The 19,974-nt window shown below is 37.0% G+C and overlaps 1 long non-coding RNA gene across 1 annotated transcript; it reads right to left on the reverse strand.

Annotated features, from left to right (window-relative positions):
- Nucleotides 1-11,689: 11,689 nt before the first annotated feature.
- Nucleotides 11,690-18,614, reverse strand: LOC146679095 (uncharacterized). Its single transcript, XR_014912558.1, has 5 exons — nucleotides 18,481-18,614; nucleotides 14,494-14,600; nucleotides 13,603-13,760; nucleotides 13,118-13,175; nucleotides 11,690-12,164 (listed from the first exon to the last, which is right to left on the reverse strand). It is a non-coding gene; the product is annotated as an uncharacterized LOC146679095 (long non-coding RNA).
- Nucleotides 18,615-19,974: the final 1,360 nt, after the last annotated feature.

Below are 19,974 nucleotides of genomic sequence, written 5' to 3' on the forward strand. Positions count from 1 at the left end.
GGGAAACTCGCCCGAGAAAAAGTATAGGTTTTCATTATGTGAATAATTTTAAAATCTTAGCTCAAACGGCTGCAAAACCTGTTCTGTTTGCCCAGCACGGGGATATTGAGTTCTATAAGATAAAGCCATAAACATGTTTGTCTGAGTCTTCTATCAAAAGTTACAGCGATTTATATGAAGTTGTTCAAAAACGCTTTATTTCGCCAAGACAATGCGTTTCTCACTGTTACATGCATTTGAATGGGAAACTCGCCCGAGAAAAAGTATAGGTTTTCATTATGTGAATAATTTTAAAATCTTAGCTCAAACGGCTGCAAAACCTGTTTGCCCAGCATGGGGATCTTGAGTTCTATAAGATAAAGCCATAAACATGTTTGTCTGAGTCTTCTATCAAAAGTTACAGCGATTTATATGAAGTTGTTCAAAAACGCTTTATTTCGCCAAGACAATGCGTTTCTCACTGTTACATGCATTTGAATGGGAAACTCGCCTGAAACAAAGTATAGGTTTTCATTATGTGAATAATTTTAAAATCTTAGCTCAAACGGCTGCAAAACCTGTTCTGTTTGCCCAGCATGGGGATCTTGAGTTCTATAAGATAAAGCCATAAACATGTTTGTCTGAGTCTTCTATCAAAAGTTACAGCGATTTATATGAAGTTGTTCAAAAACGCTTTATTTCGCCAAGACAATGCGTTTCTCACTGTTACATGCATTTGAATGGGAAACTCGCCTGAAACAAAGTATAGGTTTTCATTATGTGAATAATTTTAAAATCTTAGCTCAAACGGCTGCAAAACCTGTTCTGTTTGCCCAGCACGGGGATATTGAGTTCTATAAGATAAAGCCATAAACATGTTTGTCTGAGTCTTCTATCAAAAGTTACAGCGATTTATATGAAGTTGTTCAAAAACGCTTTATTTCGCCAAGACAATGCGTTTCTCACTGTTACATGCATTTGAATGGGAAACTCGCCCGAGAAAAAGTATAGGTTTTCATTATGTGAATAATTTTAAAATCTTAGCTCAAACGGCTGCAAAACCTTTTTGCCCAGCACGGGGATATTGAGTTCTATAAGATAAAGCCATAAACATGTTTGTCTGAGTCTTCTATCAAAAGTTACAGCGATTTATATGAAGTTGTTCAAAAACGCTTTATTTCGCCAAGACAATGCGTTTCTCACTGTTACATGCATTTGAATGGGAAACTCGCCTGAAACAAAGTATAGGTTTTCATTATGTGAATAATTTTAAAATCTTAGCTCAAACGGCTGCAAAACCTTTTTGCCCAGCACGGGGATATCGAGTTCTATAAGATAAAGCCATAAACATGTTTGTCTGAGTCTTCTATCAAAAGTTACAGCGATTTATATGAAGTTGTTCAAAAACGCTTTATTTCGCCAAGACAATGCGTTTCTCACTGTTACATGCATTTGAATGGGAAACTCGCCCGAGACAAAGTATAGGTTTTCATTATGTGAATAATTTTAAAATCTTAGCTCAAACGGCTGCAAAACCTGTTCTGTTTGCCCAGCACGGGGATATTGAGTTCTATAAGATAAAGCCATGAACATGTGTTTCTGAGTCTTCTATCAAAAGTAACAGCGATTTATATGAAGTTGTACGAAAACGCTTTATTTCGCCAAGACTGTGTGTTTCTCACTGTTACATGCATTTGAATGGGAAACTCGCCCGAGACAAAGTATAGGTTTTCATTATGTGAATAATTTTAAAATCTTAGCTCAAACGGCTGCAAAACCTGTTTGCCCAGCACGGGGATATTGAGTTCTATAAGATAAAGCCATAAACATGTGTTTCTGAGTTTTCTATCAAAAGTTACAGCGATTTATATGAAGTTGTTCAAAAACGCTTTATTTCGCCAAGACAGTGTGTTTCTCACTGTTACATGCATTTGAATGGGAAACTCGCCCGAGACAAAGTATAGGTTTTCATTATGTGAATAATTTTAAAATCTTAGCTCAAACGGCTGCAAAACCTGTTTGCCCAGCACGGGGATCTTGAGCTCTATAAGATAAAGCCATAAACATGTTTGTCTGAGTCTTCTATCAAAAGTTACAGCGATTTATATGAAGTTGTTCAAAAACGCTTTATTTCGCCAAGACAGTGTGTTTCTCACTGTTACATGCATTTGAATGGGAAACTCGCCCGAGACAAAGTATAGGTTTTCATTATGTGAATAATTTTAAAATCTTAGCTCAAACGGCTGCAAAACCTGTTCTGTTTGCCCAGCACGGGGATATTGAGTTCTATAAGATAAAGCCATAAACATGTTTCTCTGAGTCTTCTATCAAAAGTTACAGCGATTTATATGAAGTTGTTCAAAAACGCTTTATTTCGCCAAGACAATGCGTTTCTCACTGTTACATGCATTTGAATGGGAAACTCGCCCGAGACAAAGTATAGGTTTTCATTATGTGAATAATTTTAAAATCTTAGCTCAAACGGCTGCAAAACCTGTTCTGTTTGCCCAGCACGGGGATATTGAGTTCTATAAGATAAAGCCATAAACATGTTTCTCTGAGTCTTCTATCAAAAGTTACAGCGATTTATATGAAGTTGTTCAAAAACGCTTTATTTCGCCAAGACAATGCGTTTCTCACTGTTACATGCATTTGAATGGGAAACTCGCCCGAGACAAAGTATAGGTTTTCATTATGTGAATAATTTTAAAATCTTAGCTCAAACGGCTGCAAAACCTGTTCTGTTTGCCCAGCACGGGGATATTGAGTTCTATAAGATAAAGCCATAAACATGTTTGTCTGAGTCTTCTATCAAAAGTTACAGCGATTTATATGAAGTTGTTCAAAAACGCTTTATTTCGCCAAGACAATGCGTTTCTCACTGTTACATGCATTTGAATGGGAAACTCGCCCGAGAAAAAGTATAGGTTTTCATTATGTGAATAATTTTAAAATCTTAGCTCAAACGGCTGCAAAACCTGTTCTGTTTGCCCAGCACGGGGATCTTGAGTTCTATAAGATAAAGCCATAAACATGTTTGTCTGAGTCTTCTATCAAAAGTTACAGCGATTTATATGAAGTTGTTCAAAAACGCTTTATTTCGCCAAGACAATGCCTTTCTCACTGTTTACATGCATTTGATTGGGAAACTGGCCTGAAACAAAGTATAGGTTTTCATTATGTGAATAATTTTAAAATCTTAGCTCAATCGGCTGCAAACCCTGTTTGCCCAGCACGGGGATATTGAGTTCTATAAGATAAAGCCATGAACATGTGTTTCTGAGTCTTCTATCAAAAGTAACAGCGATTTATATGAAGTTGTACGAAAACGCTTTATTTCGCCAAGACTGTGTGTTTCTCACTGTTACATGCATTTGAATGGGAAACTCGCCCGAGACAAAGTATAGGTTTTCATTATGTGAATAATTTTAAAATCTTAGCTCAAACGGCTGCAAAACCTGTTTGCCCAGCACGGGGATATTGAGTTCTATAAGATAAAGCCATAAACATGTGTTTCTGAGTTTTCTATCAAAGGTTACAGCGATTTATATGAAGTTGTTCAAAAACGCTTTATTTCGCCAAGACAGTGTGTTTCTCACTGTTACATGCATTTGAATGGGAAACTCGCCCGAGACAAAGTATAGGTTTTCATTATGTGAATAATTTTAAAATCTTAGCTCAAACGGCTGCAAAACCTGTTTGCCCAGCACGGGGATCTTGAGCTCTATAAGATAAAGCCATAAACATGTTTGTCTGAGTCTTCTATCAAAAGTTACAGCGATTTATATGAAGTTGTTCAAAAACGCTTTATTTCGCCAAGACAGTGTGTTTCTCACTGTTACATGCATTTGAATGGGAAACTCGCCCGAGACAAAGTATAGGTTTTCATTATGTGAATAATTTTAAAATCTTAGCTCAAACGGCTGCAAAACCTGTTCTGTTTGCCCAGCACGGGGATCTTGAGTTCTATAAGATAAAGCCATAAACATGTTTCTCTGAGTCTTCTATCAAAAGTTACAGCGATTTATATGAAGTTGTTCAAAAACGCTTTATTTCGCCAAGACAATGCGTTTCTCACTGTTACATGCATTTGAATGGGAAACTCGCCCGAGACAAAGTATAGGTTTTCATTATGTGAATAATTTTAAAATCTTAGCTCAAACGGCTGCAAAACCTGTTCTGTTTGCCCAGCACGGGGATATTGAGTTCTATAAGATAAAGCCATAAACATGTTTGTCTGAGTCTTCTATCAAAAGTTACAGCGATTTATATGAAGTTGTTCAAAAACGCTTTATTTCGCCAAGACAATGCGTTTCTCACTGTTACATGCATTTGAATGGGAAACTCGCCCGAGAAAAAGTATAGGTTTTCATTATGTGAATAATTTTAAAATCTTAGCTCAAACGGCTGCAAAACCTGTTTGCCCAGCATGGGGATCTTGAGTTCTATAAGATAAAGCCATAAACATGTTTGTCTGAGTCTTCTATCAAAAGTTACAGCGATTTATATGAAGTTGTTCAAAAACGCTTTATTTCGCCAAGACAATGCGTTTCTCACTGTTACATGCATTTGAATGGGAAACTCGCCTGAAACAAAGTATAGGTTTTCATTATGTGAATAATTTTAAAATCTTAGCTCAAACGGCTGCAAAACCTGTTCTGTTTGCCCAGCACGGGGATATTGAGTTCTATAAGATAAAGCCATAAACATGTTTGTCTGAGTCTTCTATCAAAAGTTACAGCGATTTATATGAAGTTGTTCAAAAACGCTTTATTTCGCCAAGACAGTGTGTTTCTCACTGTTACATGCATTTGAATGGGAAACTCGCCCGAGAAAAAGTATAGGTTTTCATTATGTGAATAATTTTAAAATCTTAGCTCAAACGGCTGCAAAACCTGTTCTGTTTGCCCAGCACGGGGATATTGAGTTCTATAAGATAAAGCCATAAACATGTTTGTCTGAGTCTTCTATCAAAAGTTACAGCGATTTATATGAAGTTGTTCAAAAACGCTTTATTTCGCCAAGACAATGCGTTTCTCACTGTTACATGCATTTGAATGGGAAACTCGCCCGAGAAAAAGTATAGGTTTTCATTATGTGAATAATTTTAAAATCTTAGCTCAAACGGCTGCAAAACCTGTTCTGTTTGCCCAGCACGGGGATCTTGAGTTCTATAAGATAAAGCCATAAACATGTTTCTCTGAGTCTTCTATCAAAAGTTACAGCGATTTATATGAAGTTGTTCAAAAACGCTTTATTTCGCCAAGACAATGCGTTTCTCACTGTTACATGCATTTGAATGGGAAACTCGCCCGAGACAAAGTATAGGTTTTCATTATGTGAATAATTTTAAAATCTTAGCTCAAACGGCTGCAAAACCTGTTCTGTTTGCCCAGCACGGGGATATTGAGTTCTATAAGATAAAGCCATAAACATGTTTGTCTGAGTCTTCTATCAAAAGTTACAGCGATTTATATGAAGTTGTTCAAAAACGCTTTATTTCGCCAAGACAATGCGTTTCTCACTGTTACATGCATTTGAATGGGAAACTCGCCCGAGAAAAAGTATAGGTTTTCATTATGTGAATAATTTTAAAATCTTAGCTCAAACGGCTGCAAAACCTGTTTGCCCAGCATGGGGATCTTGAGTTCTATAAGATAAAGCCATAAACATGTTTGTCTGAGTCTTCTATCAAAAGTTACAGCGATTTATATGAAGTTGTTCAAAAACGCTTTATTTCGCCAAGACAATGCGTTTCTCACTGTTACATGCATTTGAATGGGAAACTCGCCTGAAACAAAGTATAGGTTTTCATTATGTGAATAATTTTAAAATCTTAGCTCAAACGGCTGCAAAACCTGTTCTGTTTGCCCAGCACGGGGATATTGAGTTCTATAAGATAAAGCCATAAACATGTTTGTCTGAGTCTTCTATCAAAAGTTACAGCGATTTATATGAAGTTGTTCAAAAACGCTTTATTTCGCCAAGACAGTGTGTTTCTCACTGTTACATGCATTTGAATGGGAAACTCGCCCGAGAAAAAGTATAGGTTTTCATTATGTGAATAATTTTAAAATCTTAGCTCAAACGGCTGCAAAACCTGTTCTGTTTGCCCAGCACGGGGATATTGAGTTCTATAAGATAAAGCCATAAACATGTTTGTCTGAGTCTTCTATCAAAAGTTACAGCGATTTATATGAAGTTGTTCAAAAACGCTTTATTTCGCCAAGACAATGCGTTTCTCACTGTTACATGCATTTGAATGGGAAACTCGCCCGAGAAAAAGTATAGGTTTTCATTATGTGAATAATTTTAAAATCTTAGCTCAAACGGCTGCAAAACCTGTTTGCCCAGCATGGGGATCTTGAGTTCTATAAGATAAAGCCATAAACATGTTTGTCTGAGTCTTCTATCAAAAGTTACAGCGATTTATATGAAGTTGTTCAAAAACGCTTTATTTCGCCAAGACAATGCGTTTCTCACTGTTACATGCATTTGAATGGGAAACTCGCCTGAAACAAAGTATAGGTTTTCATTATGTGAATAATTTTAAAATCTTAGCTCAAACGGCTGCAAAACCTGTTCTGTTTGCCCAGCATGGGGATCTTGAGTTCTATAAGATAAAGCCATAAACATGTTTGTCTGAGTCTTCTATCAAAAGTTACAGCGATTTATATGAAGTTGTTCAAAAACGCTTTATTTCGCCAAGACAATGCGTTTCTCACTGTTACATGCATTTGAATGGGAAACTCGCCTGAAACAAAGTATAGGTTTTCATTATGTGAATAATTTTAAAATCTTAGCTCAAACGGCTGCAAAACCTGTTCTGTTTGCCCAGCACGGGGATATTGAGTTCTATAAGATAAAGCCATAAACATGTTTGTCTGAGTCTTCTATCAAAAGTTACAGCGATTTATATGAAGTTGTTCAAAAACGCTTTATTTCGCCAAGACAATGCGTTTCTCACTGTTACATGCATTTGAATGGGAAACTCGCCCGAGAAAAAGTATAGGTTTTCATTATGTGAATAATTTTAAAATCTTAGCTCAAACGGCTGCAAAACCTTTTTGCCCAGCACGGGGATATTGAGTTCTATAAGATAAAGCCATAAACATGTTTGTCTGAGTCTTCTATCAAAAGTTACAGCGATTTATATGAAGTTGTTCAAAAACGCTTTATTTCGCCAAGACAATGCATTTCTCACTGTTTACATGCATTTGAATGGGAAACTCGCCTGAAACAAAGTATAGGTTTTCATTATGTGAATAATTTTAAAATCTTAGCTCAAACGGCTGCAAAACCTTTTTGCCCAGCACGGGGATATCGAGTTCTATAAGATAAAGCCATAAACATGTTTGTCTGAGTCTTCTATCAAAAGTTACAGCAATTTATATGAAGTTGTTCAAAAACGCTTTATTTTGCCAAGACAATGCGTTTCTCACTGTTACATGCATTTGAATGGGAAACTCGACCGAAACAAAGTATAGGTTTTCATTATGTGAATAATTTTAAAATCTTAGCTCAAACGGCTGCAAAACCTGTTCTGTTTGCCCAGCACGGGGATATTGAGTTCTATAAGATAAAGCCATAAACATGTTTGTCTGAGTCTTCTATCAAAAGTTACAGCGATTTATATGAAGTTGTTCAAAAACGCTTTATTTCGCCAAGACAATGCGTTTCTCACTGTTACATGCATTTGAATGGGAAACTCCCCGAGAAAAAGTATAGGTTTTCATTATGTGAATAATTTTAAAATCTTAGCTCAAACGGCTGCAAAACCTGTTCTGTTTGCCCAGCACGGGGATATTGAGTTCTATAAGATAAAGCCATAAACATGTTTGTCTGAGTCTTCTATCAAAAGTTACAGCGATTTATATGAAGTTGTTCAAAAACGCTTTATTTCGCCAAGACAATGCGTTTCTCACTGTTACATGCATTTGAATGGGAAACTCCCCGAGAAAAAGTATAGGTTTTCATTATGTGAATAATTTTAAAATCTTAGCTCAAACGGCTACAAAACCTTTTTGCCCAGCACGGGGATATCGAGTTCTATAAGATAAAGCCATAAACATGTTTGTCTGAGTCTTCTATCAAAAGTTACAGCGATTTATATGAAGTTGTTCAAAAACGCTTTATTTCGCCAAGACAATGCATTTCTCACTGTTTACATGCATTTGAATGGGAAACTCGCCTGAAACAAAGTATAGGTTTTCATTATGTGAATAATTTTAAAATCTTAGCTCAAACGGCTGCAAAACCTTTTTGCCCAGCACGGGGATATCGAGTTCTATAAGATAAAGCCATAAACATGTTTGTCTGAGTCTTCTATCAAAAGTTACAGCAATTTATATGAAGTTGTTCAAAAACGCTTTATTTCGCCAAGACAATGCGTTTCTCACTGTTTACATGCATTTGATTGGGAAACTCGCCTGAAACAAAGTATAGGTTTTCATTATGTGAATAATTTTAAAATCTTAGCTCAAACGGCTGCAAAACCTTTTTGCCCAGCACGGGGATATCGAGTTCTATAAGATAAAGCCATAAACATGTTTGTCTGAGTCTTCTATCAAAAGTTACAGCAATTTATATGAAGTTGTTCAAAAACGCTTTATTTTGCCAAGACAATGCGTTTCTCACTGTTACATGCATTTGAATGGGAAACTCGACCGAAACAAAGTATAGGTTTTCATTATGTGAATAATTTTAAAATCTTAGCTCAAACGGCTGCAAAACCTGTTCTGTTTGCCCAGCACGGGGATATTGAGTTCTATAAGATAAAGCCATAAACATGTTTGTCTGAGTCTTCTATCAAAAGTTACAGCGATTTATATGAAGTTGTTCAAAAACGCTTTATTTCGCCAAGACAATGCGTTTCTCACTGTTACATGCATTTGAATGGGAAACTCCCCGAGAAAAAGTATAGGTTTTCATTATGTGAATAATTTTAAAATCTTAGCTCAAACGGCTGCAAAACCTGTTCTGTTTGCCCAGCACGGGGATATTGAGTTCTATAAGATAAAGCCATAAACATGTTTGTCTGAGTCTTCTATCAAAAGTTACAGCGATTTATATGAAGTTGTTCAAAAACGCTTTATTTCGCCAAGACAATGCGTTTCTCACTGTTACATGCATTTGAATGGGAAACTCCCCGAGAAAAAGTATAGGTTTTCATTATGTGAATAATTTTAAAATCTTAGCTCAAACGGCTACAAAACCTTTTTGCCCAGCACGGGGATATCGAGTTCTATAAGATAAAGCCATAAACATGTTTGTCTGAGTCTTCTATCAAAAGTTACAGCGATTTATATGAAGTTGTTCAAAAACGCTTTATTTCGCCAAGACAATGCATTTCTCACTGTTTACATGCATTTGATTGGGAAACTCGCCTGAAACAAAGTATAGGTTTTCATTATGTGAATAATTTTAAAATCTTAGCTCAAACGGCTGCAAAACCTTTTTGCCCAGCACGGGGATATCGAGTTCTATAAGATAAAGCCATAAACATGTTTGTCTGAGTCTTCTATCAAAAGTTACAGCAATTTATATGAAGTTGTTCAAAAACGCTTTATTTCGCCAAGACAATGCGTTTCTCACTGTTTACATGCATTTGATTGGGAAACTCGCCTGAAACAAAGTATAGGTTTTCATTATGTGAATAATTTTAAAATCTTAGCTCAAACGGCTGCAAAACCTTTTTGCCCAGCACGGGGATATCGAGTTCTATAAGATAAAGCCATAAACATGTTTGTCTGAGTCTTCTATCAAAAGTTACAGCAATTTATATGAAGTTGTTCAAAAACGCTTTATTTCGCCAAGACAATGCGTTTCTCACTGTTACATGCATTTGAATGGGAAACTCGCCTGAAACAAAGTATAGGTTTTCATTATGTGAATCATTTTAAAATCTTAGCTCAAACGGCTGCAAAACCTGTTTGCCCAGCACGGGGATCTTGAGTTCTATAAGATAAAGCCATAAACATGTTTGTCTGAGTCTTCTATCAAAAGTAACAGCGATTTATATGAAGTTGTACGAAAACGCTTTATTTCGCCAAGACAATGCGTTTCTCACTGTGACATGCATTTGAATGGGAAACTCCCCGAGAAAAAGTATAGGTTTTCATTATGTGAATAATTTTAAAATCTTAGCTCAAACGGCTGCAAAACCTGTTTGCCCAGCACGGGGATCTTGAGTTCTATAAGATAAAGCCATAAACATGTTTGTCTGAGTCTTCTATCAAAAGTTACAGCGATTTATATGAAGTTGTTCAAAAACGCTTTATTTCGCCAAGACAATGCGTTTCTCACTGTGACATGCATTTGAATGGGAAACTCGCCTGAAACAAAGTATAGGTTTTCATTATGTGAATAATTTTAAAATCTTAGCTCAAACGGCTGCAAAACCTGTTCTGTTTGCCCAGCACGGGGATATTGAGTTCTATAAGATAAAGCCATAAACATGTTTGTCTGAGTCTTCTATCAAAAGTTACAGCGATTTATATGAAGTTGTTCAAAAACGCTTTATTTCGCCAAGACAGTGCGTTTCTCACTGTTACATGCATTTGAATGGGAAACTCCCCGAGAAAAAGTATAGGTTTTCATTATGTGAATAATTTTAAAATCTTAGCTCAAACGGCTGCAAAACCTGTTTGCCCAGCACGGGGATCTTGAGTTCTATAAGATAAAGCCATAAACATGTTTGTCTGAGTCTTCTATCAAAAGTTACAGCGATTTATATGAAGTTGTTCAAAAACGCTTTATTTCGCCAAGACAATGCGTTTCTCACTGTTACATGCATTTGAATGGGAAACTCGCCTGAAACAAAGTATAGGTTTTCATTATGTGAATCATTTTAAAATCTTAGCTCAAACGGCTGCAAAACCTGTTCTGTTTGCCCAGCACGGGGATATTGAGTTCTATAAGATAAAGTCATGAATACGTATATCTGAATCTTCTATCAAAAGTTACAGCTATTTATATGAATTTGTACAAAAACGCTTTATTTTGTCAAGACAGTGGGTTTTAGAGTCTTCATCATTAAATCTCTGGTTGCTTCATTTTTCTATCCTATATCAGATATTTTAAAGGTTAGCTTAGGTAAAGTTCCATTCTCATGGTGAGGCAAAGTGCTTTATGTGTGTGTATGCGCGTGTCATGAACGGCTATAAAAGGCCTATAATTAAAGAACAAAGCGGGGTTTGAGTTCGAGTTGCGGCAGACTGTCACTACTTGTAAATGGAACGCAGCCTTCCTACGGCGGACAGCTAATAACAGGAATCGGACGCGGTCCAGCCAAGTCCACAGCAACCACCATAGCAACCGCCTAGCATGACCTTAAAAACATATTCTGTCTTCATAACTATCAAAATCGTGAAATGATTTGCAAAGTGTGAAAGTGTTACAGCTGCAGAGAGCTATGGCGGTATCTATGGAAGCTGTTTACATAGCTAATAATATACGATGTAACCATGGAGACAGTCAGTCACTTGAGCTAGCGGTGCATGTTTACTACAGTGAATAAGGTGATTGAGTGCACAGCGTCCACACTCTGCAGGGGGTAAAGACATTACTTCAATATTGTTTTATATTGATATATATTAGCCTTCTGTTGACCATCACCTCAGGTTCACCATTACAGTTTCAGATTACAGATGCACACTGTCTAAACACATTCAAAAACTCATGTCTCAGAAATAAGCACAGCTGTTCATGTTTGTCATTAGAGTTTTATTTGTAAGAAAATTATGAACTTCATATTGTGCATTAAATAAAAGAACATTTCACAACTCTGAGTCAACAGAAACAGGTAACAGAAATGTCTCTAATGTGTACAGTGTAGTGTAAGCATTAAAAGATCATAAAGGAAAAACTAACATTTATGTGAAACTAATTGTAATAAAAAATGAGCAGGTGCTTTATAGATTTAAAAGAAAGAATCTGAAAACAACACTTTTTTGGTCTAAGTGATCAAAGTAGAAAACAGAACTGATGTTCAAGAACAAACCGTAGCTGCACTAATATTACACATCTCGATCGTTGTACTGAACAGACATGTTGCTTTTAAAACCACATGCAGTGTGTGACCATGACTGTTCACTGAGACCATGAACGCCACTTCGCTGAAGCATTCTTCTTCTTCTTCTTGCCATTAAATTGGAAGCAGAAGCAGCACGAGCTGATTTGATCTACTGAAAGGAAAAAGCAGAACATCTGAGTTGAAACCAGTCAGCTGAAATCATTAAGACAAGAACAAATTCAATGCAGTGTCTCAAGTGGCTTAGCCTGTTACAACTGTTGATACAAGCTAAATACGGTTAACACACAGTGTCAGGGAGCTCCAGTGTGGGAACTAGTGGCTTTAGGTTTGTAGTCATTTAACTTTCATCCATTCATTCATTTAATTCAGGAGGAAGAAATGCCAGGTTGGTGCAGGCTGGTTACATGCATTTGGTCCCATGCTGTCTTTAATTAAACGACTTGGTTCATTTTATGGCTGGGCTGTATGTGGGGTTATATCATGTTATTTGGGCAGGAGTACCTGTCCCCTGTTAGACTTAGAAAGTTTCTCCATAAGTAGAGTTTCTAACTCTTCTAGCACATCTGTGGCTGACAGCTTTTTGGTGGCTCTTTTTACCCCACACTGGTTGTGAGTGTGTAAATAGCCCCACTAGTTATTTTGGGTTGCAGTTAACTAGGGAGGAAGGGGTGGGTATGCCATGATTAGGTGAATAACAATTATATGTGATACATAAATTTCACAATGCATGCATATATCTCTATCAATTAAACCTGGCCTGAGGGCTGCCATTTTTTACATTCAGTTATTTCTCTTAGAAATGTTGGAACTAAATAATGAATGTGTTACAGTTAAAGTGAAACACTGGTCAGTGTAAATGGCTCATTGGGACACAGAAACCTTTAAATTGAACCTGATATCTAGTGTCAAACAATATCAAAGCTGTAAAAGATGTTTACATTCAGAATTTATAAAACTATGATTGTAAATAAATTCAAACAAGTGAGCTTTTCTCTTTGTGCTGAATATCAACACTGTGGTTTCTTAGACTGTAAGCTTTACTTTAGTGCAACCAGTTGCAGAAGCTGCCACTCCAAATGTCTTTTGATAACAAGAAAAAAATACCTTTTCAGTACACGGCCTGAAGTTCTTCTCCGAAATCTTCTGCAATCGGCTTTGTCTGCTGGTTTGAAGACAATAAACCATAAAAAAGATGATTTAGTCACTTTGTCTGTGTCATGCAGCTCGAATGTGTCGTGTAACGATGTTGAATAGCTGTCGTTATCCCTCTGCTGCGTCAGTAGGATTGTACTGTACAGCATCTCATTGATATGTGAGGAATGCTAATGTAACACGATAACAGACTTACATCATTAAAATATAAAGTGCAGGAGATATTTAGATATTTTTTATATTTATATTACATTTTATAGCTGACGGATATTACTAAATAGATAGAATTTACTAAATAGCTGGATGAACATGAAAAATATGTCTATAATAACAAATGACCATGAGAGCCAGTAGAATTAATTCAGCTGGACACTCAAAAGACGTCCTTAAATGCTCTTTAAGTGGCAGAACAGATGAACAAACAGTTAATCGCTTACTTGAGATGAAATCTGCTCAGCTACTTTGAAAACAGCTTCTAACTGGTTCCTCCTTTAACAGGATGACTGCTCAGGGGTAAGGCCATCATGCAATCCAGCAACCTTTATGGTTCTGCTTTGATTCACCAGGAACTATTAGGGAAACCTTCCAGCGCCTCCTGTGAAAGACACAGGCATAAACACACAAACATTTATTAACATGTTCCACAGTGTTCCAGTTTGATTTTCTTATCCTGTGGACAACAACGTACATGGATGCAGGTTTATTGTTAACTTTTGTAAGGTTTATTTAATGAACATATCCAGCTGCAGCTCCACTGTGATCCTGAACTGGATAAGCACTTAAGAAAATGTGTCAATAAATGGACAAACATCAACTTACTATATTTATCCAAACAGACGGGACCAATAATGCTTCGCTGAGTTAGAGACTTTAACAGACTCTTCTATGTAAGAATGTCTCGTGCTGATATACCTGCAAACTTGACAACAAAGGTTTTTCAGACTACATGTAGCTGTCCTCTATGTCAGCTAACACATTTACATTTATGTCACACTTATTTCTGCTTTCCCATTTTATAATTATTACTTACATTTTGATTAGATACCTTGAGTTTGTAAATGATCAGATTACATAATTGGAATACAATGTATCCAATTCAGGGTTGCGGGAGGATGAAGCCTATCCCAGCTGATACAGGACAAAGACAGGCTGCCAGTTTATTGCAGGGCTAATACAATATGTGTAACAGAAAATCCACTTAAATGTTTGATATTTCTTATAATAATCATAATTATGACTATTATTTAAAGGTTTCTTCATAAATACATTTTGATTTTTTATAACCCCTAAAATATAAACCTGAGCTGTTTCAGATTCTGACCTCTGACCTCAGTGACCTGGCTGTGTCCTCACTGCAGCTCCCTCTTGGAAGTACGTCTGCTTCTTGTCTTCCCCCAGTGTTGACCGCCTGATATCAAGATATCACGTACTGTAACTGAGGAACAAAAAAGGACAAACACTTGCCTTCATTTAAAAGTACATTCATACAGAGATAATCTATGGAAACACACTAGTTCACAGTCTGGGAGGAACCAGTTCCTGTGAAACATTTCTGTATATGAACATCATGTGGAGAATGAATGAAATGAGTTCTTCAGGTGACTCAGCAGTCCCACACTGACAAATGAAATCTAGTTAAACTATTAAGCATATTTGCTCTTCTGAAATCTGTGTTAAACAACAACAAACATAAATTAGTAACAAAAACTACAGCTGAGTATAGGCTTTACAAACCACCAGCAGCCATAATGCTAAATTTTAATCTTCAAATGTTTCTGAGCTGTCTTCAACCTGCTTTTAGCACATTAAAGTCTCAATAAATAAAGTCAATGCAGACTCAATCCTAAATGTTCAGCACACAGAGACACAGAGGTACTGTTTAAAGTTTAGTGTTAACTTGAGTCACTGATCATTCACAGTATTACAGAGTCTGGCAGTCTTTGCATGATGTCCACGTCACTGTAAGTTTCTAGCTGACTCTCAGGTGTGCCAGCAGGAAAGAGTAATAATAACCTGCATCCTGAGGTTTGTCATGCAGGATTAAAGGAGCCAAGCTTTGTTCACACAGCTAGGATTGTATTTTACACTGACCCTGGGTCAGTATCAACTTCAAGAAGACAGCTGTAACTGTTGATAGAAGAATCACACACACATATTTATGGCTTTGCCTTATAGAATTCAGCATCTCAGTGCTCAGGAAATAGGTTTTGCAGCTGTTTGAGCTAAGATTTTCAAGTTATTCACAAATTAAAACCTATACTTTGTGTCGGGCAAGAACTAAATTCAAATGCATGTAACAGTGAGAAACGCACTGTCTTGGCGAAGTAAAGCGTTTCTCATCAACTTCATAGAGCTTGCTGTAACTTTTGATAGAAGACTCAGACAAAGATATTCATGGCTTTATCTTATAGACTTCAATATCCCCCCAATGTGTGTGTGAGTCTTCTCTCAAAATTTACAGCTGTCTTTATGAAGTTTATGGAAAAACGCTTTATTTCACCACGTTAGTGCGTTTCTCGCTATTACACGTATTTGAATGGAGAACTCGACCGACACAAAGTATAGGTTTTCAATTTGTGAATAACTTGAAAATCTTAGCTCAAACAGCTGCAAAACCTATTTCCTCAGCACGGAGATGCTGAATTCTATAAGGCAAAGCCATAAATATGTGTGTGTGTGAGTCCTCTATCAAAAGTTACAGCTGTCTTCATGAAGTTGATACTGACCCAGGGTCAGTGTAAAATACAAGTTATTCACATAATGAAAACTTATACTTTGTTTCGTGCAAGAACTCCATTCAAATGCATGTAATAGTCAGAAACGCACTGTCTCGGCGAAATGAAGCCTTTTTGTACAACTTCATGAAGTTAGCTGTAACTTTTGATAAAAGGCTCAAAGCAGAGGGATAACGACGGCTATTCAACATTGTTACACGACACATTCGAGCTGCATGACGCAGACAAAGTGACTAAATCATCTTTTTTGTGGTTTATTGTCTTCAAACCAGCAGACAAAGCCGATTGCAGAAGATGTCGGAGAAGAACTTCAGGCCGTGTACTGAAAAGGTATTTTTTTCTTGTTATCAAAAGACATTTGGAGTGGCAGCTTCTGCAACTGGTTGCACTAAAGTAAAGCTTACAGTCTAAGAAACCACAGTGTTGATATTCAGCACAAAGAGAAAAGCTCACTTGTTTGAATTTATTTACAATCATAGTTTTATAAATTCTGAATGTAAACATCTTTTACAGCTTTGATATTGTTTGACACTAGATATCAGGTTTAATTTAAAGGTTTCTGTGTCCCAATGAGCCATTTACACTGACCAGTGTTTCACTTTAACTGTAACACATTCATTATTTAGTTCCAACATTTCTAAGAGAAATAACTGAATGTAAAAAATGGCAGCCCTCAGGCCAGGTTTAATTGATAGAGATATATGCATGCATTGTGAAATTTATGTATCACATATAATTGTTATTCACCTAATCATGGCATACCCACCCCTTCCTCCCTAGTTAACTGCAACCCAAAATAACTAGTGGGGCTATTTACACACTCACAACCAGTGTGGGGTAAAAAGAGCCACCAAAAAGCTGTCAGCCACAGATGTGCTAGAAGAGTTAGAAACTCTACTTATGGAGAAACTTTCTAAGTCTAACAGGGGACAGGTACTCCTGCCCAAATAACATGATATAACCCCACATACAGCCCAGCCATAAAATGAACCAAGTCGTTTAATTAAAGACAGCATGGGACCAAATGCATGTAACCAGCCTGCACCAACCTGGCATTTCTTCCTCCTGAATTAAATGAATGAATGGATGAAAGTTAAATGACTACAAACCTAAAGCCACTAGTTCCCACACTGGAGCTCCCTGACACTGTGTGTTAACCGTATTTAGCTTGTATCAACAGTTGTAACAGGCTAAGCCACTTGAGACACTGCATTGAATTTGTTCCTGTCTTAATGATTTCAGCTGACTGGTTTCAACTCAGATGTTCTGCTTTTTCCTTTCAGTAGATCAAATCAGCTCGTGCTGCTTCTGCTTCCAATTTAATGGCAAGAAGAAGAAGAAGAATGCTTCAGCGAAGTGGCGTTCATGGTCTCAGTGAACAGTCATGGTCACACACTGCATGTGGTTTTAAAAGCAACATGTCTGTTCAGTACAACGATCGAGATGTGTAATATTAGTGCAGCTACGGTTTGTTCTTGAACATCAGTTCTGTTTTCTACTTTGATCACTTAGACCAAAAAAGTGTTGTTTTCAGATTCTTTCTTTTAAATCTATAAAGCACCTGCTCATTTTTTATTACAATTAGTTTCACATAAATGTTAGTTTTTCCTTTATGATCTTTTAATGCTTACACTACACTGTACACATTAGAGACATTTCTGTTACCTGTTTCTGTTGACTCAGAGTTGTGAAATGTTCTTTTATTTAATGCACAATATGAAGTTCATAATTTTCTTACAAATAAAACTCTAATGACAAACATGAACAGCTGTGCTTATTTCTGAGACATGAGTTTTTGAATGTGTTTAGACAGTGTGCATCTGTAATCTGAAACTGTAATGGTGAACCTGAGGTGATGGTCAACAGAAGGCTAATATATATCAATATAAAACAATATTGAAGTAATGTCTTTACCCCCTGCAGAGTGTGGACGCTGTGCACTCAATCACCTTATTCACTGTAGTAAACATGCACCGCTAGCTCAAGTGACTGACTGTCTCCATGGTTACATCGTATATTATTAGCTATGTAAACAGCTTCCATAGATACCGCCATAGCTCTCTGCAGCTGTAACACTTTCACACTTTGCAAATCATTTCACGATTTTGATAGTTATGAAGACAGAATATGTTTTTAAGGTCATGCTAGGCGGTTGCTATGGTGGTTGCTGTGGACTTGGCTGGACCGCGTCCGATTCCTGTTATTAGCTGTCCGCCGTAGGAAGGCTGCGTTCCATTTACAAGTAGTGACAGTCTGCCGCAACTCGAACTCAAACCCCGCTTTGTTCTTTAATTACAGGCCTTTTATAGCCGTTCATGACACGCGCACACACACACATAAAGCACTTTGCCTCACCATGAGAATGGAACTTTACCTAAGCTAACCTTTAAAATATCTGATATAGGATAGAAAAAATGAAGCAACCAGAGATTTAATGATGAAGACTCTGGGTTCTGTAGTGACCTGAATGACTCTTTGCATACAATTTATTGAAGAGGACTTTAGAATGCACTTTACATTTAGACTGTTGCTGTTTAATTTTTTACATTGTTGCGGTGTTATGTCATGAATAAAGTTCACCTGCTGGGGGTTTGATGGATCAGATCATCATAATCAATGGGTCCTGAGGTGGGCGGGACTGTCTCTGGTGATGTCACCATGAAGGAACAGCATCTGGCACGTGTTGCTGAAACATCCCAGTACACTGGTGTAGTTTCCTCTCCAGCTGTTTGACATTTGACACTTCAACATTAAGGGGAAGAAGAAGAAACAGTGTTAGGTCAGGTGACCACATGGTTTCTAAAGTAACTGACAGGAAGTAACCAGGCCGTTAGAAATGGATGGCATGTGTTTAGAGTTACTGGAGTTGGGTAACTCTACTTACCAAAAGCAGAAGCACACAGATGAAGGATCAGATGCTGAATGTTGCAGGAACATGCTCGTGCGGTGGTCATTCAGTGCTGCTCCGGGAGGTTAGACAGTCCAAGACTGATATACTGCCCATCTGAGAGTTTGAAAACACACATGCAAAGATTTATTTTGTATTACAGTCAAAGTTGGATGTTCATTTTTGTCCTTTAAAAATGTTTGTGTATTTGAAAGCGCTAACATTTAAGGATGACTTGGATCGTCTCCTTTAAAGGGGAGACAAGTGTATCCACTGATCCACGTCACTTTACCTGGATGATGACTCCTCTCCCCCTCACTCAGAAACGCTCCTAATATAACCAAGCAAATAAATAATATTGAAGATTTACTTACATCATTACAAAAACAGGAAAAACATCTCCCTTTGATTCTATTTCTCCATTCCTGCTGAACATCAGGCAACAAATATCTCAATAAATCACAGTAAAATGTAAAGCACATGTTTTCTCTGCTTTGTCTAACCTCTGCAGAGCCTCTGTCAAGAAAAACATATCTGTAAGCATAAAACAAATATACATTTCATAACACGTCACTGGACAAACCTCGGTCAGTTGATTTCCTCTGTGCAGTGCAGACGAACATCAGTCAGCAAGTCAAGGTGGTGAGATGGACTGGTGTCCTTTGTGACTCTGCTGGTTCTTCTGAGGAAATACCACCGTCTCTCCACACCGTCACCATCTGTGAGCACAAACTGCTGCTCTGCTCTGCCAGCATGTAGGAAATCACATATCACACACACAGGGGTGAAGAAACATTAGAACTCAACTTTGGATACTTTAGATCTAAACAGATCAAAGTAGCTCTTAGCTTCAACAATCAGTGAACAGACAAACAATGATACCATACTGATTCTGTATGAATACAATATGGTATTTTCAATACAGGTGTCAAATTAATTTACTAAAACTAATACAGATATATGTATCTTTTTTTTTTGATAAATTCGTTTGCTAAATTATAAGAATATATATTTTTTCATTTAACAATTGCAACTGAAAGAAATTAAATATTGAACAAAAATATATTGTCACATTCTGAGCATGCTCAGCATGCTGACAGACTTGAAGTTGCTACAGATTTTAAGAAGTGATAATTATAGGGAAAAAACTTCTCTTTTTCATCCGTTTAATCAAACATTTGATGCCT

The sequence above is a fragment of the Rhamphochromis longiceps genome, linkage group LG1, assembly GCF_057381845.1.
Source record: "Rhamphochromis longiceps isolate RC_006_pf linkage group LG1, R_longiceps_female_GT1.1, whole genome shotgun sequence".
Lineage (NCBI taxonomy): Eukaryota > Metazoa > Chordata > Actinopteri > Cichliformes > Cichlidae > Rhamphochromis > Rhamphochromis longiceps.